Raw genomic sequence first — 9,723 nt, forward strand, 5'->3', positions numbered from 1 at the left:
AATAAAAAAAATGTTCTGATGACTCATGAGAAAACACATGTTATCAACATTGTAAAGATGAAATTCAACCGTCAAGATTTAAATGCATCCAGATAACAAAAATCTTGACAATGTTTATTTCAATGATAAATCCCAACCGTTGTATTTTACGTTTACATTGTTGGGATCATGTGTTTTTTCCACGAATATTTTTCATAAGTTAACGGATCCCAAGCCGGAAAAAAAAATGGACACTAATTTTAGAAATTAAAGAAATAAAAAAAGCCTAACATTTTAAATTTAAATATATAAATAAAATATAAGAAATTAAAGAAGATTTAAGAGATTAGTTGGACACTAATTTTACCAAATGATATTTAAATCCAAAAGAACAAAAAATAAGTAGCTTAAGATGTAAGATATTTTACACTTTATTTTTTACAATTGTAAACAATTTTGAAAATGTATTTATAGATATAAAAGAAAGAAATTTGGACTAACATATTTATGTTAATAAAAAAATATTTTTTAAATTAATTTTACTTTGAAAATAAATTTGTAAAAATATATAGAAATGTGGACTCAGCTTTTTTACTGTTAACAGGACATATTAATTTTACCTTCCCAAAAAATATTAATTTTTGAGATTGTTGACATGGCATAATCGTTAGTTCTTTTTACCATTCCTTGTGTAATGATGATGGTGATATCTCCTTCCCATATGCATTAATTTGGGGCCCGAAGGTACCAAGTAGAGTTGCCTTCTTCACATGGACAGCTTCTTTAGGAAGGATCCAAACGACGGATTTTTTGATGAAGCGTAGGTGGTATGGGGCAAACTGTTGCATTCTATGTATGGACAATGGGGAATCTTCAGATCACCTACTTCTTCATTGCAAATTCACATATAGAATTTGGGCACATTTCCTTAAGTTATTTGGTATATTAACTTGCTTGCCCAAAACAATAAAGGACCTTTTCATGAGTTGGACATTGAGTGGATGTTCGTTTGGTGGCATGAAGAGGTTACTTTGGAGTATTACACCATTCACAATATGTTGGGGGTGTGGCAGGAGAGAAATGGCCGTATCTTTGAAGGGAATTAAAAAGATGGCACAGAAATGATTATTTCCATTTTGGGCCTTTTGTTTTGTTGGTCCAAAGTTTTTACAGAATTTAGAGGGATCTTCTTCGAGGATTTTATCTATAACTGGGATGGGATGCTTTGTATTTCTGGTGAGTAGCGTCTATTTGTAAGGTCTTGCTAGGTTGGTCAGCTCGACTGGCCTAATATTATATTTTTTTATATGAATATATTGCTACTTATCAACAACAAAAAAAAAAAACAATAACTTATACAACAACAAAAAGGAAGCTATAAAGAAGAACTTATGAAACCTAGTTCACTAACAACAACATTGAAAATCAAACTCAAGCTTCAACCATCATTCTAGTATTAATCAATATTAGCAATGCTAGCATTTTAGCACTACAAAATTTTAGATTTTTAGCAGGGGTCAAAAATCGCCGCAAATAACAAAAACCGCCGCTATTATTAATAGTGATGGTCACGTGTAGCACCAGTAAAGACCATTTGGAGCCCTATCTAATCTATTTGTATTACTGTCGCTATAGATATGAGTGAGCCCTATAGTGACGGTCATAAACCGCTGCTAATCATTGTATTACCATCGCTATAAATATAAGTGAGCCCTATAGTGACGGTCAAAAACCGCCGCTAATTAGTTTTTTACCATAGCTATAAATATAATTTTGAATGCTTATAGTGGTAGTAATGGCCACCGCCAATAAGATTTTTTTTTTTAAATTATTTGTAATTAAATACCTATTTTTATATAACCTGTCAATTAAACACAATTACTTAATAAATCAAATTAGTTAAGAGACAAGTATAACAAAATAATAAGTCGATTGAATTAAGAGTCAATGCTTATAAATCCATGTTTATCACTCAAAAAATAAAAACTATCTATCATGGTTGTTGTTGTGGACACTGATCATTGTCGGGTTGATTGTGCTGCTCATCAACCTACAATTCATATACATTAATCAAATTAGTCATATCAATAAATAAATATTTATTAATAAAATATTTTAAAACACAACATATTCTATTATCGGTGAGAATTTACCTTTCTCATTAGAGTAATGATCAATTCCTTGAGTCTCTCCACCTCAGCATCTCTCACAATCTGTTGTTGCTCTAAAAGAAGATTTAGATCAAAGTTGCCAATCGTTAGTATTTCAGATAAGAAATATTGGAAATTGCAATTGGAAAGATAGACAAAAGTTGTATCAACTATCCACACACAGCACAAGCAAGCCAACAAGACAGATCCGACTGTTGCGGGTTTGCTTATTATATTAGTCCATTGGTATCCATTTAACATTGGAATAATCCCATATGCTTAATATCAAAAAATTTCCCTTCAGTGGGACTAATGGAAACTGCATTTTAATTCAAAACTTGCACATTATTAAGTGATTTGGGCTATTGAATGAACACCAACGCAATCTATTGTTTTTCTTCTCCCAAAGAATTCAATGGTTCAGACAGTTTAAAACATTCAGATGTAGTAGGCTTTTGAGCTCTTAGTCTTAGGTAGAGCAAATCAGTGACAGATACTGATCTCTGGCAATTGTGCCCATGAGTCCCCAAACAACTGATGTTGTGGCACCTAAGTTCTTCCAAGTAAATTACATGGAAGGAAGGTTGTGCTTGAAACTAGACGCAGGAGAAGCGTCCACCTCAGCCACATTTGATAACAAAATGAACATCAAATATCTTATTAGTGGGGATATTGAATCGTCTCCATTGTCACCTAAATTCACCCAAACAAATTGCTCTAAATCTAATACTATTAACCCAACATTAGATTTAGCAATTTGCAGAAGACAACAATAACTGGCACAGCAAAAAATGAAGATACCAAGATATAGAAGTGGGGGGGGGGGGGGGGGAACCTAGGAATTGCGAAATTGAAAATTAACGCATTTGGAATATGTAGGCATAATCCTAATTGGTGAAAGGGAAAAAAATAGAAAATTCTAAAAGGGAGAGAGATAGAGATAGAGAGAGAGAGAGAGAGAGAGAACATGGGTTTATGGTAGTGAGAGCAGATAGAACACACTAAAATTGATGGAAGATTTGGCTTTGGATATAATTAAATGGGGTATAAAGATTTCTGCAGCCAACCCAAAATTTTGAAATAAGGCTTCAAGTATGATGCTGAGCCTAACAATAATTAGCTAACATTTTTTTCATTGTAGCAGATATCAGAACAAACTACATACCAGTTGGCGATTAGAAAGTAAGAGCTTTCATAAGAATCCACCATAAATGCAGTCATAAAGGAGTCTCTATTGGACACTTGACACAAGAGAAGAGAGAGAGAGACTCAACTACCACAAAATAATTCTATAGATTGAGATTGTATCTATATATAAAAAAAGGGTTTGGGAGATATTTATGGGATTTTAATCAATCCAACTAGTTACCTAAATACAACTATTTGACGATTTAGGGACAGAATAGCTTGGTAAAATAGCTTATCTAACTTAGTGTTTAGATACGGCTCACCCACTTACGCTACTCAACTTGTTACCTAAATACAACTATTTGACGATTTAGGGAAAGAATATTGTTGGGATGGTGAACTAACTAAACCCCATAACTTTTAAGACCTTTCTTGCTAGCACCAACTGCACATGAAGACTAATTCACCAACCTTGTCATTGTTGGGATGGTGAACTAACCTTGCCTTCTTTGTCTAACTCTGCATTACCTCCACTCCCTACATTGCCTACAATGCCCACAATTCCAAAGGTCACATTGCCTCCACTGCCCGCAAATCCTTTGCCCACCATACCAACGACATTCCCCACAATTCCAACCATCCCAACCACAATTCCTTCAATCCCTTTCCTCTCCCCTCCCCCTTCAACCACTAGCCCATAAAATGTTCAAGTTATATATGGTTAGAATACATTGATGATGCCAGTAGTCCATATTGGAAGGCCTTTTACCTATGTTATCTGGTTTCTTTGGTTTTGATTTTCAGTTTAGTTAAATTTATCTATGTGAGTTTGATTGGATAGTTTTTCTTTGTTTGTGGTCTATTTGTATGATTATGTAATTCCTTTTGATTTGTTGTCTATCTTTTGAAATAATAATGGACTGCTATATTCCTTTTTAAAATTTTCTTCTAAATAAGAATGTTTATGATTGTCAAGAAAATGTCATTCACTACAAAAGGATCTTCAGGAAAAAAAATGTTTGCTAGTATTTTTGCTAAGCAAACAAGAGAATTAAAATGTAAAAATAAAGAAATAGTTAAGATGCAAATAAACATTAGAGCTTCATAACAGATAGCTTACCTTATAACAACAAAAAATTGGTACATGTGATGGTGTTGGGTGTACAAAGAAAATGAACATGAAGATGACATGAGCATGGGCCTACATCTAATCAGTAAGATAGATGGGTCATCCCTTGAACTCTGTATTGGCACACATCATAATAAAGAAAGAAAACAAATTAACAAGTCCTATAGTTTAAAGAGATTAATTAAAAAACACTCACAACCATTTATAGTTATATACTACTAGTAATAGGAAGGGCTCTATAGAGTATTAAGAGCAATTAAAAACATAAAAAGAAAAATCATAACACACAAAACAGAACAATCATACAAAAGAAAAAACCAAAAACACTAAAAGGCACAATCACTATTGGCAGCAATGCGATCTAGGATCTTCGACACCACCTCTTTAGATTCCTTAAGTTTCTTATATCTCTGTTTCAGTGCTTTGGGATTATTTATTTATTTAAAAAAAAACAGAAGTTTTACAATTGACAAGGAAAAGTCTTATTGTCTTAGTCTGCCCCATACCATACACAACATACACTCACACATGACACACACGCAATAGCATCAACACAATGGGACCAATAATTTTGGCCTCATACATACATGAACCTTTGGTACCTTTCCCTTCTTTCCCTTAAATTTGATTGGTTGGTAAACATTCTTCAAAAAATGCTTCTATTACAATTGCTTTTGGCATATAACCAATTCTAAAAAACAAAATCAATTCAATCAATAATGTTTTCTACAAGCCCATACAAGAGAAATTCTTTTTTCTAAAAAAAAATGAAAGTGGTAGCCCCTCATGTTTAAAAGAATACATATTTGATAGGTTCATGTTTAACAAAATGTTAAACCAATTATAGGTATAATACTTCATAACAGAATATTAAACTAATATAAATTGGTTTTTTAAATTGGTAAGCATGAAAATTATATGGTTGATCACCTTATTTCAAACTCGATATTATCTAGTTTTTCGGTATGACTTGTACCCTAAAATTATGTTGCTCACAAATGTACGAGATTTCGGTAGCAGTCCTGATTCTTGAGTGATACCGATGGAAATTTAATGGATTGTTGTTTTGGGAGGGATAGAGGTTGCTGATGAACTGTTGCTTTCTATGTTTTGTTATGCTTCTCCAGACTGAAGATGATCAGCGTTGGCATAACATCATGTGTTTCTGTTGTTTCCACACCAAACTGGAGATTGATAATTTTTTCACGCACCTGGAGAACAAAAGTTGTTTCTAATTAATAAAAAGTAATAAAGGGACAACTTATATTGTAATAATAAAACCATTTTCCACTGAAATAATTTTAAATTACAACAGCACTAACAGTGAAAGAGTTTTACTCTTATGCCTTTTTACAAGCTATACAATTGGAATGATTTTGGTCAGACCTTTCTAAAGGATCTGTTTTACAGTTTTATCTGTAAATACCATTTTGATGACACCTTGACCATGTCTCTGATTACCCAAATAACATGCAAGTTATTATGACACCATGAACAGTCCCCCATTAAGCTATTAGCTCAATCCCATCAAAAGCCATAGAAAAGAAAAAAGAAATTAAGTCAATTTTGTTGACAAGGAGCACTTCATCTAAGAAGTAATCAATACAAACTTAAGTGTGCAAATCTTTCAAAAATTTAGTGGGGAGTCGGTACTTGTGGAAAAGCATGTATTAACATGGAAAAGCAAGCAGAGATAAGTAAATACACTTACCCGCAAATTCCCATATTATTTATCATCCCACCTTTGAAATAATTGAAGAACTATCTTGTAAAAGGAACTTTTATACGACATTTATTCACCCTAAATTTGGCGGATTCCCATATCTTTCAGCACAAGGAATGGATATGAACTTTTAAAGATCAACATAAACATAGAGTCCAAATAATTACTACAAAAATGCAATGAATTCTAAAAATGAAGGTAAAAACACACAAACATTTGTAGGATATAGCAATACTTACAAGTACTGCAAATCTGTAAGTGAACTAAGTTGTGCAGGATGATTTGCAGGATTCTCTTACACTATTTGGAGCAATGCTTACATTAGATCAATCATACCACGATTCTCAAGCCCCGATTCTCCGCATATGAAGCCTTACTAGTCTAACACGCTATATGGGAAGATTTGAATCAGATTCTTTTGTTTTTCCCCATCTTAGAACAGATGGGGTCTACAAAATTCCATAAAGCAAGACAAGGCAAGTAGCAATGAAGATTAATTGCAATCCCATTTAAAAAAACTTTTAAGAATGCAAACATATATACAACATAATTTCTTTTAGAGAGAATAACCCAATAACCACAGTTCTGGTTATGAATGGGTACTTGAAGAGCTTCACACATCCCAAATAAATGAAGTCCAAGATCAAGTCACTTAATAAAGCAACTCTTCTTTCAACACTTTTGTATTGTTCTGTGCTTTTGCTTTTCTTGAGGCATATCCATACAACCTCCTTTATTTCCTTTAATCGGATTAACAGATTTTATATCTATCAAAAAAGAAAAAGAAAAAAGAACTTCAAAAGGGATGCCAAACTCATGTCAAACACCACACTATTTTAACTGTACATGCTTGGTCCATTATGTGTCCTATTTCATCTAGTAATTAACACTTTTAAGACAGAATTCATGCATGCCAACATCTCCTCAAGTGAAAAAATCCAAGTTTCTTGTAAATCATCATTCAAGAAAGCCGTGATATTAGATGGAAAAAGGATGGCAGCATAAAAGAGGATACATAAATGGTACTATTAATCACAATTGGTGCAGAGATCTATATTTTGTGAAGTTCTTCACCATATCCTTGGCTTCAGCCATTCAAATGTTTCATCAAAAATGAAATATGAATGGATTAAGAATTCATCATATTTTGATTAATTATAAACTAAAACTTAATCCTACAGAGACTTCTCACAATTTTGGTGAGGTAAAAACTAGAACAATCTATAAAGAATAAGAAAAGGAACTATAATATGTGCAACATGATTTTAAATAGCTGCACTGATGCGAAATGATTGCATTGATGCCAACAACAAAGACATAGTAACTACTAATCAAACAAACAAAAAACTCTCAAATCTACCACATCTCAAATCAATTACATAGAATCTGAAGTTTCAAGATTGTACCTACTAATTGAGTAATATTGTTTATCTCGATCTCTAAAACTAGGGAACTTAGCTCAAATTCAAGCAACCTCTATTGAAAATCTCCCCCAAATGTCCTACAGCAAACATAGCTCATTCTGCGATTTGGATCATAAATCTATCGAATTCGACGGGAGAAAGAAATAAAAGACATCTTATTATAAGAATCATACCTCATTCTGCCATTTGGATTCTCTAAACCTCAAAGAGCTATGAAATCTACGATTTCGATTCTCAAAACTTCTGAAAATGTGAAAAGGAGATGCGAAGAGCAGATTTCGATTTTCAAAACTCCAAAAAATGTGAAGAGAAACTTGATATAGAGAAAGAGAGACAGTGATTTGGATTCCCAAAACCTTAAAGAACTACGAAATCTATGATTTCGATTCTCAAAACTACAGAAATTGTGAAGAAGAACTTGATAAAGAGAGAGAGAGAGACCTATTAGAATGGAAATCGAAACCCTAGATGTAGAGAAGCTGTGATGAACTTGTTTTATATATATAGGGTCCCGTTCCCCACCCTAAGTTTTACCCTACACTTTAACAAACGTGTTTTGTCCTACATGGGTTAAAAGTTTGGGAATAGGCTGATTTTTGGTGATGATGATCTCTATGGTGAGGAGATCATTCTCACCAAAAATCAGCTCATTCCAAAACTTCTAACCCCATCAAAAATGGTTTACAAAAAATGGACGTTCTACAATTTTTCAACTTGTAAATATGGGGCTAAACATTTTGGAATGGGCTGATTTTTGGGGATGATGATCTTCTAATCATAGAGATCATCCTCACCAAAAATCAGCTCATTCCAAAACTTCTAACCCATGTAGGCCAAAAAATGTTTGTTAAAATGTAAGGTAAAGCTTAGGGTGCTGAACATTTCCCATATATATATATATATATTTAGGGTCCTGTTCGCCACCCTTAGTTTTACCACACACTTTAACAAACGCGTTTTGTCTTACATGGGTTAGAAGTTTCGGAATGAGCTGATTTTTGGTGAAGATGATCTCTATAGTGAGGAGATCATCCTCACCAAAAATCAGCTCATTCCAAAACTTCTAACCCCATCAAAATTGATTTACAAAAAATGGACGGTCCACGATTTTTCAACGTGTAAACATGGGGCTAAACATTTCGGAATGGGCTGATTTTTGGGGAGGATGATCTTCTAATCATAGAGATCATCCTCACAAAAAATCAGCTCATTCCAAAACTTCTAACCCATGTAGGACAAAAAACGTTTGTTAAGGTGTGGTGGAACGCAGCCACACCTTTGCTTGCAAGAGAAGAGAGAAAGAGAGATCCGCCAACTGCCGGAGTTGAAAGGCAACCTGTAGCCTACAATCGCACCTCTGCTTGTAAGAGATGCGAGAGAAAGAGAGAGAGAGAGAGAAGGGGAGAGGATGATCCGCCCGCAGCCCACAACTGGCAGTCATAGCAAGAGACGTGAGAGAGAGAAAGTAGAGGAGGGAAAGAAGAGAGATGCCCTGTTAGGGTTTTAAAAAAATCTTAATTTTATTTTAAAAGAACATGTTAGTTCAATTATCGGTTTGATTAATCACAAAATATAATAACAATTTTGTCGTTCATCCTCGAAACTTTATTTTCTTCAACATTCAAATCCCAAGAACAAGATAAAGGTTTTTAGGGAAGGTGAAGATGGATTTTGATAAGAAATTCATAACCATCATTTTGCATACCACAAAAAATTTCTGATTTTGTACAAAATTTTCCTGACTTTATCCAAATTAAACGATTTGAAACACTAACGAATAATTATTGACTTTGAACACTATTTTTGCTTTCTTAATGGATCACATCTTGACATTATTACACGTGCATCCTCTTTGAAGTTAAGGGAGTAGAAAAGGAAAGACAAGAAAAAGTTTGAGGGATATTACTGGAAAAGGGTGTAAGTGAAAAAACAATAAAATTAGAAAATTATTCTTGAAAAAATGATGAAAAAGAAAAGACAATAAAGTTGGAAGGATATTCTTTGAAAGAAAGAGAGAAGAAATGACACTAAAGTTAAATATTATTCTTCTTATTCTTATCAAGATTAACTCTCAACCCCTCTTCATAAGTGGATAAAGGAAGTCTCTTGTTTTACTTTATTGTAATATATACATATATATTTCCTTTCCATTAGAGATACATATACACATATGTACAATGACTATAAGTC

The 9,723-nt window shown here is 33.3% G+C and overlaps 1 long non-coding RNA gene across 1 annotated transcript; it reads right to left on the reverse strand.

Annotated features, from left to right (window-relative positions):
• Positions 1-1,892: 1,892 nt before the first annotated feature.
• LOC147406644 (uncharacterized) lies at positions 1,893-7,841 on the reverse strand. The gene is made up of 6 exons (XR_015176531.1): positions 7,707-7,841; positions 7,516-7,610; positions 6,349-6,498; positions 5,317-5,597; positions 2,133-2,203; positions 1,893-2,029 (listed from the first exon to the last, which is right to left on the reverse strand). It is a non-coding gene; the product is annotated as an uncharacterized LOC147406644 (long non-coding RNA).
• Between the last annotated feature and the right edge of the window lie 1,882 nt (positions 7,842-9,723).

Source organism: Akebia trifoliata, chromosome 3 (genome assembly GCF_017979445.1).
Source record: "Akebia trifoliata isolate Shusen 1 chromosome 3, ASM1797944v1, whole genome shotgun sequence".
In the NCBI taxonomy this organism is placed as follows: Eukaryota; Viridiplantae; Streptophyta; class Magnoliopsida; order Ranunculales; family Lardizabalaceae; genus Akebia; species Akebia trifoliata.